The sequence below is a fragment of the Neoarius graeffei genome, chromosome 19 (genome assembly GCF_027579695.1).
Source record: "Neoarius graeffei isolate fNeoGra1 chromosome 19, fNeoGra1.pri, whole genome shotgun sequence".
NCBI classification, from domain to species: Eukaryota; Metazoa; Chordata; class Actinopteri; order Siluriformes; family Ariidae; genus Neoarius; species Neoarius graeffei.
Genome location: NC_083587.1, coordinates 16942619 through 16958771, shown reverse-complemented (window position 1 = coordinate 16958771; position 16153 = coordinate 16942619). Strand labels below are relative to the sequence as shown.

Below are 16153 nucleotides of genomic sequence, written 5' to 3'. Positions count from 1 at the left end.
AGCACTACTGTCCGCACTGAACACTGCCCAAGTGTTCACACAGTGAATCAGTGACACAGTGAATCAGTGAATCAGTGACACAGTGAATCAGTGAAACAGTGAATCAGTGAAACAGTGACACAGTGAATCAATGAATTAGTGACAGTGAATCAGTGACACAGTGAATCAGTGACACAGTGAATCAGTGAATTAGTGACACAGTGAATCAGTGACACAGTGAATCAGTGACTCAGTGAATCAGTGAATTAGTGACACAGTGATTCAGTGAAACAGTGACGAAGTGAAACAGTGACAGTGAATCAGTGAAACAGTGACACAGTGAAACAGTGAATCAGTGACACAGTGAATCAGTGAATTAGTGACACAGTGAATCATTGAAAATAGTGTTGTAGTTGAGTCACTAAACCTCAAGTCCAAGTCCAGTCTCGAGTCCCCAGTGTTCAAGTCCAAGTCTCATCTCATCTCATCTCATTATCTCTAGCCGCTTTATCCTGTTCTACAGGGTCGCGGGCGAGCTGGAGCCTATCCCAGCTGACTACGGGCGAAAGGCGGGGTACACCCTGGACAAGTCGCCAGGTCATCACAGGGCCGACACATAGACACAGACAACCATTCACACTCACATTCACACCTACGGTCAATTTAGAGTCACCAGTTAACCTAACCTGCATGTCTTTGGACTGTGGGGGAAACCGGAGCACCCGGAGGAAACCCACACGGACACGGGGAGAATATGCAAACTCCGCACAGAAAGGCCCTCGCCGGCCACGGGGCTCGAACCCAGACCTTCTTGCTGTGAGGCAACAGTGCCATCCACTACACCACCGTGCCGCCCCAAGTCCAAGTCATTAAAGAAAATTTCGAGTCGAGTCCGAGAACAAGACTCCAACTGCACCGTGTGACGGTGTCTGTTTCAGCGCCATTAACATTAGTTTGTTCCTGAACATGGCGTATGAACAGGTGAATGTGCTTCTCTTTATCAGGGAGTGTGAAGTATTCTGTAAGAGATGTTTGGGAGATGGATGTAAGTGCAGAAGGTGTGTTTATTAATACAAGTGAAGACATAAACAATCCGGGGGGGTGTTCCCCAAAGGCCTCTTAAGGCCAAGAGTGTCTTTAATTACCTCCTAAGGTCCATCGTCAAGCTAACGTGGTTTTCCTGAACAACAACATAGCCCAAGTAGTCCTTTAGTTTGCTCTGAATTTGCGAGAGACGTGGACCACTCGTTCAAAACAAAGAGCGACTCGCTCACAGCCGAATACACAGAATGTGCTGCATCTCCGAGGGACTCTCACAGGCAACGGGGGAAACTGGTGTTGAATCTGCTGCCGGTGTTCAATTATTTTTCTTGTACATTGCAAGTACATTAAGTTAATTATTAAATAAATATCCGAAAAACATGAGGAATATACGGTATTTCAATATGGTCTGGAATCCCGTATGGATATCTGACTGTCACATTGATATCGCTACATTTTAATCAAATTTAACTCAATTAGGAGAGTGATTAACTAAATTAGTGTCACAAATGTCTGCACCTCTAACATTGTGTGTGTGTGTGTGTGTGTGTGTGTGTGTGTGTGTGTGTGTGTGTGCGCGCGAGAGAGGGTTTGATCTGTGTGTACCTAAGGAAGTTGAATTGACCTTTATACTCTGTGTGTGTGTGTGTGTGTGTGTGTGTATGTACAGTGCTGAGCATAAATGAGTGCACCCTCTTTGAAAAGTAACATTTTAAACAATATCTCAATGAACACAAACAATTTCCAAAATGTTGACAAAACAAAGTTTAATATAACATCTGTTTAACTTATAACGGGAAAGTAAGGTTAATAATATAACTTAGATTACACATTTTTCAGTTTTACTCAAATTAGGGTGGTGCAAAAATGAGTACACCCCACAACAAAAACTACTACATCTAGTACTTTGTATGGCCTCCATGATTTTTAATGACAGCACCAAGTCTTCTAGGCATGGAATGAACAAGTTGGTGACATTTTGCAACATCAGTCTTTTTCCATTCTTCAACAATGACCTCTTTAATGACTGGATGCTGGATGGAGAGTGATGCTCAACTTGTCTCTTCAGAATTCCCCAAAGAAAATAATTTCTTTACACCACAAAGGTGAAGGCTACAAGATGATCAGCAAAGCTTTACTTATCAGTCAGAATACTGTAGCAAAAGTGGCACAAAAATTTAAGAAAGATGGAACTGCAACCATCTCACAGAGACGTCCAGGTCGTCCACGGAAGTTAACACCTCGACAGGAGCGTCTTCTGATGAGAAGGGTTGAAGAAAATCGGCATGCAAGTTCACTGCAGTTATCTAAAGAAGTAGAAAGCCAAACTGGGGTGACTATTTCCCGTGACACAATACGGCGTACACTGCAGAGGAATGGCATGCATGGATGCCGTCCACGAAAGAAGCCTCTCCTAAAGCCCAGGCACAAAAAAAGCCTGCCTAGAGTTTGCCAGGGCCCATGCTGACAAAGATGAAGACTACTGGGACTCTATACTCTGGAGTGATGAGACCAAGATAAATGTTTTTGGAACTGATGGCTTCAAAACTGTATGGCATCGCAAAGGTGAGGAATACAAAGAAAAATGCATGGTGCCTACAGTGAAACATGGTGGTGGCAGCGTCCTTATGTGGGGCTGCATGAGTGCTGCTGGTGTCGGGGAGCTGCATTTCATTGCTGGCATCATGAATTCACAGATGTATTGCTCTATACTGAAAGAGAAGATGCTACCATCACTCCGTGCCCTTGGTCGCTGTGCACTTTTCCAACATGACTAAACACACATCTAAGGCCACTGTTGGATTTCTGAAGAAGAACAGGGTGAAAGTGATTCAGTGGCCAAGTATGTCTCCTGATCTGAACCCAATCGAACACCTATGGGGAATTCTGAAGAGACAAGTTGAGCATCACTCTCCATCCAGCATCCAGTCACTAAAAGAGGTCATTGTTGAAGAATGGAAAAAGATTGATGTTGCAAAATGTCACCAACTTGTTCATTCCATGCCTAGAAGACTTGGTGCTGTCATTAAAAATCATGGAGGCCATACAAAGTACTAGCTGTAGTAGTTTTTGTTGTGGGGTGTACTCATTTTTGCACCACCCTAATTTGAGTAAAACTGAAAAATGTGTAATCTAAGTTATATTATTAACCTTACTTTCACGTTATAAGTTAAACAGATGTTATATTAAACTTTGTCTGGTCAACATTTTGGAAATTGTTTGTGTTCATTGAGATATTGTTTAAAATGTTACTTTTCAAAGAGGGTGTACTCATTTACGCTCAGCACTGTGTGTGTGTGCGTGTGTGTGTGTGTATATATATATATATATATATATATATATATATATATATATATATATATAAAAGGAGGTCAATTCAACCTCCTTAGGTACACACATATTAAAACCTCTCTCTCTCTCTCCCCGCGCGTGCACATATAAGGGAGAACATTGCCAGCTTGGCACAGTTGAAATATTCCTGACTGTATGTTTGAGTAACAGTGAAATGAGCAGGCACGAGGAACACATTTACTTAATTATTTTAATTTCTTATTTGCTCATTCTTTCACGTGAACGTTTATTCATTTAATTAAAAAAACACACTTGGAATAAAAAAAATATTTGCCCAAAAATGTGAAATAGTTTCAATTATTAATTACCACATATGCAACGCTTAATGACAATACAATATTTTAACATATTTTAAACACTTTATATTTTATTGTTTTTTGGTAAAAAACGAATGCCATGTGACCTCATCAACTGGATTTAATAACTACTCATACCTATATCAGGGACGCACATTGCAAACAAGCCCTTCATAATATTGCTATTCAGACTCCTTCTGATGAGTGAGTTCAGGAAAATCACGTACAGAGACAACGTTCGTTGCTGAAGAGTCTCTCAACTCTCTCTTTAACCCTAAAGGGCAACGTTTTTGGGAAACCTCCCCCCAGAATGGCAGGCAAAATCGTAAAACAGTGAAACAGGCGATAGGTCAAGCGAGACACAAACAAGCTATCGTAGACTTGGCAGGATCAAAGACGAGAAACAGGAACTCAGGCCTCAGGAAGCCAAACAAGGAAATGAGGCTCGGTCATGTGTCAGCAATGCAACTCAATACTTCGCCAAGTAAGTGTATTTTCACAGTTTTTATATCGGCGCGCTGATTGCGCCTTAATCCTGTGCAGGAATGAGTCGTTTACGGCGCTTGCGAGACTCCGCTTAGCGCACGCGTGCTGTCCAGAGTGCGCCCAAGAGTCTATCTGATGTACACGCCAAGGCGTGCAGGTGTGACACTCTTGCATGAAATTAGTACAAAAATTAATGTAGCTATATCTTATGCTAAATTATTATGGCATGTTACAAAAAATAAAGAAAAAAATCAGAGTCCTCATTGCCAATTTACGAGTCCTAATGCAGTTAATGCACAAGTCCGAGTCATCAGTGCTCAAGTCCAAGTCAAGTCACGAGTCCTTAAAATTAGGGCACGAGTCGGACTCGAGTGTAAGTCCTGGACTCGAGTACCACAAGCCTGATTGAAACAGTGAATCAGTGACACAATGAATTGGTGAAACAGTGACACAGTGAATCAGTGAAACAGTGAATTGGTGAAAGTGGCAGTGAAATGGTGAGTCAGTGAAACGGTGAGTCACTAAGTCAGTGAATCAGTAAGTCAGTGAATCAGTGAATTATTGAATCAGTAAACGGTGAATCAGTGGATCTGTGAATCAGTAAATCATTGACTCAGTGAAACAGTGAAATTGGTGACACGGTGACAGTAAATTGGTGAAACTGAATCAGTGAAACAGTGAATTATTGAATCAGTGAAACAATGACTCGGTGAAACAGTGAATCGGTGAAACAGTGAAGTGCCTGGCAGGCTGATGGTGTGAGCTTCAGCCCGAACCAGACGTCCCCCGGCTCTCACCGCCTCAGTGGCTGATTTGTTTGTTCATAAAGTGCAGATGATTGTGATCTCCACATGCAGCCATTCAAGACTAAACGAGGACAAAATAAATCTGAACTGTAGCCAATAAAAACACCACTGAAGACTCGAACAACCCACATGAAGAGAAACATGAAAACCTTTTCAGTCAAACCACCTGTGTGTGTGTGTGTGTGTGTGTGTGTGTGTAAATACTTCAGAGTGTAGGAAGATGTTGTCTCAGTAATGTCCAAGGGGAAAAAAAAGTCTTTATGTGGAAACGCATTATTCCCACACAGACACCGGAATTTCTGGAATGATACTCCTGATATCTCCATCTATCACAGACCTGGAGAGAGAGTGGAGTGCAGGCACAATTCTTCTCCACCTCCTCTCTTCCTCTTCATCTTCTCATTTTCCTCCTCTTTCTTTTCTTCTTCTTCATCTTCTAATTTTCCTCCTCCTCTTTATCTTCTTCTTCTAATTTTCATCCTCCTTCTTCTCCTCCTCCTCCCTTCTTCTTCTTCATCTTCTAATTTTCTTCCTCCTCCCTTCTTCTTCTTCTAATTTTCGTCCTCGTCTTTCTCCTCCTCCTCCTCCTCCTCCTCCTCCTCCTCCCTTCTTCTTCTTCTTGTTCATCTTCTAATTTTCCTCCTCCTCTTTATCCTCTTCTTTTTCGTCTTCTTCTTGTTCATCTTCTAATTTTCCTCCTCCTCCTCTCTTCTTCTTCTTCATCTTCTAATTTTCCTCCTCCTCTTCTTCTTCTAATTTTCCTTTTCTTCGTCATCTTCTAATTTTCTTCTTCTTTTCCTCCTCCTTTTTCTCCCCCTCTGCCTCCTCCTTCTTCTCCTCATTATTCTTCTGAGGTGCCTGCATTTCTTTCTTTCTTTCTTTCTTTCTTTCTTTCTTTCTTTCTTTCTTTCTTTCTTTCTTTCTTTCTTTCTTTCTATATACTGTTTTCTTGGTTTTCCTTCTCTTAATTCATTATTTTTCCATCTTTCTTTCTTGCTTTATCTTTGTTTGTTCCTTATTTTCTTTATTCATTTCTTTTATCTGGTTAACAAAAACCCGTGCATAAACACTCTTTTTTTTCATAGACCGTTCTCTCCTCAGCATGAGGTGTTGTATATCCTGTCAAGTCCATAGCCGCTTTTCTTTAAGACAGATGTGCAAGATCTTTCCCAGGTCTAAAATAATTCTTTCCGTTCTTTTTTTTCTTTTGTGGTTTTTGCTTGCACGTTACAGAAGGAGAATAATATGCATAATTCAGGGTTTAATATCTGACATTAGGTGGAAGTAAATTGGAGCCATCAATCACTTGGCGCTTGTATTCGCTGGACGTTAGAGCTGAATTTTAACAAGCGGAGCAGTCAGGCGAGATCCAGGCACCAAATTAGAGGCTCGATGGTTTTTATAAATGACAGCAATTATTTTTGTATTTTAATCACGGAAAATGTTTTTTTCTATTACCTGTGTAATATTTATCGAGTTCCATGTTGATTCGTGACCCATGGCTCATGACATAATCGATCTTAGTCAAATATGTAGTGAGGAAAAATGTCACAGTTATGATATTTATTCAGCAAATCTGCAGTAGTGAAGATGTCCGTTCAAAATAAATGTTCATATTTAATCACTTTAATGGTGGGTCTGATGGAACAGCTCAGTTCTGTACGCTTCTGTTGTTAGTTCCACTGAGCAAAGATATAATTAATTGGGCAAAATTGCATACAGTTAAATTGTCAGTTTGCGGAATTCATTTATAAACCCAGATAGAAGCTCATGTTCTCACTCATTTTTCTGAAAAAGTCCTGAAATGCCACAGTGATGTACACACTGAAGTTTTTCCTTCTCAAACATCCCTGATTCAGCTTGATTTTCTCTGAATATCATCAGGTGTGTGTGTGTGTGTAAGAGAAGTTTGTACCCCAGAGAGCTGAATGCTGCATGTCTGGAGTGTAAAATCTCCCAGAACAAACACATTAAACTGAGCAATAGTGATGTGTCGTTCATAAGAGTCAACTCTTTGAACAGAATCTTTTAGATGAACTTTAAGAGCCAATTCCCATAATATGAGCTTTCTTTCTTTCTTTCTTTCTTTCTTTCTTTCTTTCTTTCTTTCTTTCTTTCTTTCTTTCTTTCTTTCTTTCTTTCTTTCTTTCTTTCTTTTTCCCCAATGATTACAACAGTTCCCTGAATTAAATCATTAATTCATGCTTATTTATCCATTTATAGCTACATTCAATGTTTTTGAAAATTGGTAAACATGTTATTTCCTCAAAATAATTAGTTTTTCTTTTGTTTCAGACATGTAAAAGCTTTTTACCTTTACCTGACATGTTTCGACGGTGTAACTTCCGTCTTCATCAGAGGGTCACCCGGATGTTGGTGTGTGACGTGCCTTTATAATCAGCTGATGTTATGGAGGCGTGACCTCCCTGTCAATATTGACAGGTCGGTCACGCCTCCCGCTGTCAGTGTTGCCCCCTCAGGACGGCGCTCCAGGTGTGGGAGAGCATGTATGCTCCCTCATCCCTGTTTATTGTTCTTGGGCTACGCTTTCTGATTTCTATTGACTCCTTGATCTAACGGTGGTATCTGTTGTTCTCTTGCTGTATGATCTGAGCATTGTCCCAGTCCATTATATGATTTTCCCTTCTGCAGTGGTCCGTTATTGTATAAAGGATTTAAGAAGAAGACATAATGAACGTAATATATTCATGTTATTTCCTGATTAAAACCCCAGCTTGTCCTATTACTGAGAAAGTGCAAAGCATAAACTCCTCGGTCCTGAAGATGCCGGGAAACTCAAAGGTGCAGCTTCACCTCTCACTGTTCCAGAGGCTTCTTCAGCAGTGCAGCTCCAAATCACAGGTTTATATTAACACACTCATTCTAACACATTATCGTTTCTATAGCAACAGCTCATTCACAGGGACTTGTAAGGAGGAGGCTCCATGTAATCTACCAATAATAATAAAAAACACATTTTTAAAAAGTAGTTTTCTATAAAGAGATGTTTATTTAGCTCCTTATTTATGGAAGGAGTCTCCAGTGTCAGCACCTTTTTCTCCTCCTCCTCCTTCTTCTCCTCCTCCTTCTTCTTCTTCTCCTCCTCCTCCTTCTCCTCCTCCTACTTCTTCTTCTGCTCCTCCTCCTGCTTCTTCCTCTTCCTCCTCTTATTCTCCTCCTCCTACTTATTTTTCTTCTTCTCCTCCTCCTTCTTCTTTTTCTTCTCCTCTTTCTCCACCTCCTTCTTCTTTTTCTCCTTCTTCTCCTCCTCCTTCTTCTTCTCCTCCACCTTCTTCTCCTTCTCCTCCTCCTCCTCCCTCTTCTTCTTCTCCTCCACCTTCTCCTCCTCCTCCTTTTTCTTCTCCTCATCTCCTCCTCCTTCTTCTCCTCCTCTTTCTTCTCCTCCACCTTCTTCTTCATCTTCTCCTCTTCCTCCCTTTTCTTCTCCTCATCTCCTCCTTCTCCTCCTCCTTCTTCTCCTCCTTCTTCTCCTTCTCCTCTACCTCCTTCTTTTTCTTCTTCTCCTCCTCCTTCCTCTTCTTCTTCTTCTCCTCCTCCACCTCCTCCTCCTTCTTTTTCTCCTCCTCCTTCTTCTTCTTCTCCTCCTCCTCTTCCTTCTTCTTCTCCTTCTTCTTTCATCTTTCTTCTTTTCATCTTGAACAGACAAGGTGATTACAATTATACCTTTTTTCCTGGTGTCACCTTCCCTTTCTTTCTTTCTTTCTTTCTTTCTTTCTTTCTTTCTTTCTTTCTTTCTTTCTTTCTTTCTTTCTTTCTTTCTTTCTTTCTTTCTTTCTTTCTTTCTTTCTATGTGGTTCACAAAAGACTCATGAATAAACACCTCTTTTTTTTTTCTTTTTCTTTTTTACTCTTCTATCCTCACCATGGTGTGTCGTATGTCCTGTCAAGTCCCATTCAACAGCGCTGGGGTATGGTATAGTGTAGAACAGTGTAGTATAGTATAATGTGGTGTATCGTAAAGTAGTATGCTGTAGTATAGTGTGGTATTGTACACTGTAGTGTGGTGTGTTATAGGTAATGATTGGATAATATATAAAGCCAGTTTCTTTATATGCACCTTCAACATGCTGTGATGTGTGCGTGCGTGCTTGCGTGTGTGTGTGTGTGTTTGCGCACGCGCTAAAGCATTGTACATTTTAATAAATAAAAGTACTGTATATTTTAATAAGTTCTGGGTCTGTGATGCTCCTACATGTAGCTGCACCTTAGGCTTTTGCTCTCAGCAGAAATACAGCGCTTCAGTTTCAGTACATAGTCATTAAATTATAAAGCATTGCAGAAAGAAAATGGCTGCATGTGGTCATTAGAAGCTGCAAATTTTATGCCAAAGATTTGGACAGCACATTAACTTGAGCGAGCCATCTGTTGTTGATTAAAAAGCAAACGCCTCCACCTTTGTTCATGCCAGCTGATGCAGGAGTCTTGTCCATACGACAGACGGAAAACCTCTTCCTTCAGGACTCTCTCTGGGAACACTGACGTTTTCCTGGTGAACGTGTACACCAGTGCTGTCCGTCTCAGTAACAGAGTCAGTGAAGCGCATTGATTACTGTTTACACCACAGCGCTGTGGAATATTTGATTCTGATTGGTCAGAAGGTGTTGATTAGTTTTCTATAACAGCAGCTCTGACGGTAGTGTAGCTGCACATCACAGGTTTATTTATAATTAACGATCTCGATCCTATAGCGACGGCTCTTTCACAGATACGTGTACAGCCGAAATGTGTGTCATCGCTTTAATTGCTGACAAGTTTATTGAACATTTATGGAAGGAGTCTGCAGTGTCAGCAGTTTGTAGCTTAAATGTGCATGTAAGTTTTCTGACATCTTCAGGACCGAGGCGTTTACGACAGTTTCTTTGTCTTATTAAGTTCAAGAGAGATAAAAATATGATGTATGATTGTAATTGTTGGCAACTTCAAGTCTACACTTAAAAATCCGTAGCGCATACGTAGCAGCTTTGATACGTCACACATACGTCACGTGTACGCCGTAAAAATGAAAGCTATGCAGCAGTGACGTGGCGGGAACGTTGCTTGAACACCTGTTACGCTGTGCGAATGCTTTAGTTGACGTGTCTGATGAAGGTGGCTCTGGGGCTGGCTGCAGCTGATGTCTTCGCTCTTCCCTTGCGAACAACAACAAACGCAGCGTGAATGCCGCAGGTATGCAGCAGCAACATCACATGTAAGAACGAAATGCCATGCCAACAAAACGGTTACGCCACGGCAACGCATCATACACCTCAGTACGCCATAACTTTACGTCCCTGGAACCTCATGCAAACCCCAGATACGCCACAGTAACGCCACACATATGCCATGTACGTCACAGGACTTTAATTTTGGACAAAATACGCCTCATTTCTTGGCGTTTGACCCACACGAGATACGAGACAGTGTGACACAAGCATTACCATCTATCGATATCTCACTCATTAGAAAACTCAAAATACTGTATAAATTGAACGCCTACAGTAGAAAGAAAGCCTTCAGATGGATTGATCAGGGGATGATTGGAAAGCAGCCTGTACCAAAGCTCACATTAAATTTATCAATACACGCTTTAAATTAACCCAGTACAAACGGCTAACGCGGACTTGAGTAACACCAGCGGAATTGAATAAATACAATAAAAACATACCGGCTATATCAGACCTGGGCATTTTACGGCCCGCGGGCCGCATCCGGCCCTTTGGTTCATTCTGACCGGCCCGCGTAAGGTTAATGAGAAATTACAAAATAAACGTATTTTCTAATTTTACCTCATGCATGGACTGAATGTGCATCGCTTTTATTTTGAAGTTGTGTTCAACAAAAACGCAATGCGCGCGACATGAAAATTACATGAAATCCCACGAAACCTAATCGCACGATAACTACTTCCATAATTTGTCCAGACCAACCACAAACTTGTACGTCATCCTTCAAACGGTCCAGCCAATCACATAGTGTGACGTCACCAGCAGGCGCCGGAGCCGATCTCCGGCGAAAAACACCAAATGAGGTGATTAGACTACAAATGTGGGCATCATTATTATAATATGATGTATCTTGCTTGATATTTGGAGTAGAAAGACAATATTGTGATGTCTTTTATTGTGTTTTGGGGTGAATGTGATTGAAAAAAAATGGTACAAACGTTCACATTTTGTTAACCATTGTTTTGGGAAATTTGATTGAATAAATGACATTTTTTTGTAAGGCAACCTCGTTTTTTCCATACTCTTACCAGTCTTAGCAGTTTGTAAGAACAATGTTATTTATTGCTTTATATAAAGAAATACAATTAATATTATGCAGAATTTAGTTCAGCCTTTTGGTCCGGCCCTCCACAAAATTTTCTGTTTCTCATGTGGCCCCATGGAAAAAATAATTGCCCACCCCTGGGCTATATGCACAAAATGTACAGAATCCAAAAGAACACTTTCTCATCGGATATGGCACTGTAGGGAAATTTAAAAATCCTGGGAAGAGGTAAGAGCGGTTATTGAAAAATTCTCTCAAAACAAATTTTATTGGATCCCAAACTTTTCCTGCCGGTCTTACATCCAGGAAAACATCGTAAAAATGAGCGAGCGTTTAGAGATCTCAGCTTGATTAATGCAAAAAAAAAAAAAAAAGTTATGGAAATCAGCTCATAGATCAAGTATCAAACAATGGATAAAACAAACGCTGTCAACTTTACCATTTCGATTTCACAGATGAAGAAGAGAATGATTGATTGATTTTGTGTGTGTGGGGGTGTGGACAGTAACACTGCAGTTCTGAGCTTACTGTATATCACTTATTTTCTTCTAAAAGTTGGTTGATTGCAAATTTATCTCATTTGATATCGATTGCCATGTGGAGCATTTTGTTGTTGTTGTTTGTGTTCGTTCTGTTTATTGTAAAGCAGCTACTTTATACTATATATGATATGGAAATCTGCAGCTGTATTGTATATGAAAATTTCAGTCAAAAAACAACAACTGCAAAACAGAAAAAAAAAAGTTTGTGAGTGCTGAAGCATCATGTTTTCCCGAACCTTGTCCATAAATTCACAGTTGGACATTTATTTACATTTCAAGGCATAACAAAGAATTATTTGCCGTCGCAGCTGGTGTTAATCAGAGCAGATTTGTTTAGTTAGCAAGCATGGTTCATCAAAAAACAGCAGAATGTCTCTCTCTCTCTCTCTCTCTCTCTTTCAAATATGACATATCTCAAGTTCACTGAATTATATATATATATACACACACACACACACACACACACACACGTTTTAAAAAATGAAGTGAGAGACGTGTTTAATATTTTAGCATTGATGATGAAATAGGTTTCATAAGTTCACGCCACACTTTACAACCCTTTTAAAGTGATTAGAGATGGCAGGAAAAATGTTGCCCACTGTGCAATAACAGCACTGAGTATTTCATTATTTTATTGTTTTTACAGAAATACTGAAATTATTAAAGTTTCTATGGAGAACCCGGCAACAGAATAATTCTGTCTGTGCATAATTCTGGATCATGAGCGACTCTGATTATTGGCTGGGCTTCGGCTTGTTGATATCTTTAGACCTGGAAAAATGCTGTGCTATTAGAGGGATTATTATACATACAGGACATTTTTTCAATGGAATAAAAACATGTGTTCTATTCCCTTCTTGTTGGTTTCATTAATTTGGTTCGATAGCATGCAATATTGTTAGCATATCGCTTATCCTACGCATATTACGCCACTCTATCCAATGGCGCATGAGCGTTGAATACGATTTACGATATTGCATGATTGTCAAGACAACATGACATCACACGTTGGAGGCGTAAAACTTCTGCGCTAGCGAGCGACTGTGACGATTTGTAAACAAACATGGCCGCCAGGTTTGCTTCGTTAAATACGGAAGATTTTGAGAGAATTTTGAAAGAAAAAGACACGTTGAACACCCGAAAGGAATGTGTATGTATAATAATAATAATATTGGCTGACTTTTTTTCATGGTCTATCAGATATATTCCATTCAGCTACTCATCTTTGACTTGCTTCATATCATGCTAGCTGAATGGAATATATCTGATATACCACTCAACGCCAGCCAGTACTGTATTATTTAAATATTACATGGTTCATCCTCTCTTTAATCACTCCGTGTGGTGCTGCTTTAGGAAAATAATCATATCAGTGATGGTGTGACGGTGGCACATCCTGAAGTGTTTTATTCCTCTTACACCACAACAATTTACCAACGATTAAAATTTTTTATTTACTGAAATACGTCATCGCATTGTATTTGTATTTTAACCGTTTATAGTTGTATGTTGTGGAAGACCAAAGACTGAAGAAGGTTCTGGAAGTTTACTTGTGTTTTTGCAGCTATAAACACCAGCCTCCTCTCCTCTGTCCTGAAGATGTCAGAAAACTTAGTTACAACTTTAGCTCTGACTGTTACAAAGCACTACTATGTTAATAAACATCTCCTTACAGAAGCCGGACAAGTCCCCATGTTACTATAGAGTTGTTATAGAAAAGTGTCTGTGAAAGTTTTCAGTCATCCAGGTCATCGTAAACCGTGGGTGCTAAAGAAGGCAACTGGACTTGCTTGAAATTCTTGAAGATGATTGTAGGTGGCTGATAAGTGGTGTCTCAGACCACCTCTTCTGTTCAGTGATGGTTCTTCCAGGTTGATGAAGATGGCTACTTTTACTCCTCTTTCAAAACCACTGGTCTTCTCTGGCTAAGGCTACGTTTACACTAGACCATATCTGTCTCGTTTTCTTCGCGGATGCACTGTCCGTTTACATTAACCCCCCTGAAAAAGCGGGGAAACGGGAATCCGCCAGCGTCCACGTATTCAATCTAGATCGTATCAGCTCCGGTGCTGTGTAAACATTGAGAATACGCGAATACGCTGTGCTGAGCTCTAGCTGGCGTCTCATTGGACAACGTCACTGTGACATCCACCTTCCTGATTCGCTGGCGTTGGTCATGTGACGCGACTGCTGAAAAACGGCGCAGACTTCCGCCTTGTATCACCTTTCATTAAAGAGTATAAAAGTATGAAAATACTGCAAATACTGATGCAAATACTGCCCATTGTGTAGTTATGATTGTCTTTAGGCTTGCCATCCTTCCACTTGCAAGTAATAAGTGATATGCGCTGGGATCTCACACACAGCGGCTCAGTCCCGAATCGTGGCTTGTTCACTTCACTCGCGCGCTCTGTGAGCTGCGCAGGGCCGGAGTGCACACCCTCCAGAGGGCACTCGCTGTTCAGGGCGGAGTGATTTGGAGCGCAGGATGCCTGCGGAGCCGAGCGTATCCGCGTATTGGTGTTGCTGTGTGCACGGCTAACGGTTTTAGTGTAAACGCGAATCGTTTTAAGAACGTTAATCTGATGATCCGCTGATTCGACGTAATGTAAACGTAGCCTAAAATGCGTACACTGCAGTCCTGAAACGAGTGTCCTTTGTTATTGAGATGAAGACAGACTGCAGAGTCCTGGCCTGAGGAACTGGCTCTCCTGTGTTGAGCCATGCACTTGTGAAATGGTTGTTTGTGCATTCCTGTCCATGGACACTCGTTTCAGGACTGGAATGTACGCATTCTAGCCAGAGAAGACCAGTGGTTTTGAAGGAGGAGTAAAAGAAGCCATCTTCATCAACCTGGAACGACCATCACTGAACAGAGGAGGTGGTCTGAGGCCCTGTCCACACGGCAACGGATTCAGGTGACTCCGATACAATTGCTTATCGTTTAGGCCTGGCGTCCACACGGCACCGGCGTTTTGGGTGCCCAAAACGCAATCTTTTTGAGAACGGGTTCCAGAGTGGAAAGATCTGGCAACGTTGCCGTTGCGAAGTCGTCTGGATGAGTAGAACGGATTTGTTTACGATGACGTCACAACCACATGACTGTGAGTGCTTCACGCCGGGTAGAAGTGTAACGAACTCGATGCGAGTTGTCAACAAATCCTATAACTTGGTTCATGAAACGCGCTTACAAAATATTTTCACTGTGAATATTTATTGTGTAATGGTGCAAAGTGAGAGAGAGAGAGACTCTGCCCTTAGGGCAGAGTCAATCCCGCCAGCAAAAATAGGGGAAAAAAAAGGAGCGATCTCACCTCTTCAGATGTGGGTTTAAGTCCTACAATACATTCCTCAAAAAGGGCGTAGAAGAAATTAATCCATCAACGTGTATCATTCAATTTATTCCGGACCATTAAAGACACCGCCTTCCGCGTAGAATCATACGTCATCCTCGTCGCCATATTGGATAGGTCAAAGCGGAGAATAAAGATTCATGTGCTGCGTTTAACTGTACCAACAGGTTTACCGTCCAAACGAGATCATATGGGATTACCTTTCACAGGTGAGAAACAACAAATTAATCCATCAATGTGTATCATTCAATTTATTCCGGACCATTAAAGACGCCGCCTTCCGCGTAGAATCATACGTCATCCTTGCCGCCATTTTGGAGAGGTCAAAGCGGAGAATAAAGATTAGCTGCATTTAACTGTACCAACAGGTTTGCCATCCAAACGAGATCACATGGGATTACCTTTCACAGGTGAGACTGGAAAAATACTTTTCATTGTATTTGGTCATTATAATGTAATTTTACAAACAGATTTTCCTGACTTTGTGGCTAATATGAAGTCTCGCGCATAATAGTTTATGCGCATGCGTCCTTACTTCTTCTATTGTTCTGGTGTCTCCGAAGGGACCGTCTTACAGCGCCCCTAGAGGTGTGGCATGTGTATTGCATCGTTTTCAGCAAGCGTTGCGTTGCCATATGGACCTGATAACTGATTGTTGCCCATTTGGACACGATATATTTTTAAATAACATCTCGTTGCCGTTGTCGTGTGGATGTAGCCTGAGGCTACGTTTACATTAGACCGTATCTGTCTCGTTTTCTTTGCGGATGCACTGTCCGTTTACATTAAACCCCCTGGAAACGCCAGGAAACGGGAATCCGCCAGCGTCCACGTATTCAATCCAGATCGTGTCAGCTCCGGTGCTGTGTAAACATTCAGAATACGCGGATACGCTGTGCTGAGCTCTAGCTGGCGTCTCATTGGACAACGTCACTGTGACATCCACCTTCCTGATTCGCTGGCGTTGGTCATGTGATGCGACTGCTGAAAAACGGCGCGGACTTCCGCCTTGTATCACCTTTCATTAA

At 41.2% G+C, this 16153-nt stretch overlaps 1 protein-coding gene across 5 annotated transcripts in view; it reads left to right on the top strand.

The window, feature by feature from the left end:
* Positions 1–16153, top strand: part of ctnnd2a (catenin (cadherin-associated protein), delta 2a) — a 789966-nt gene that overhangs the window by 119417 nt on the left and 654396 nt on the right. The window lies entirely within an intron of this gene.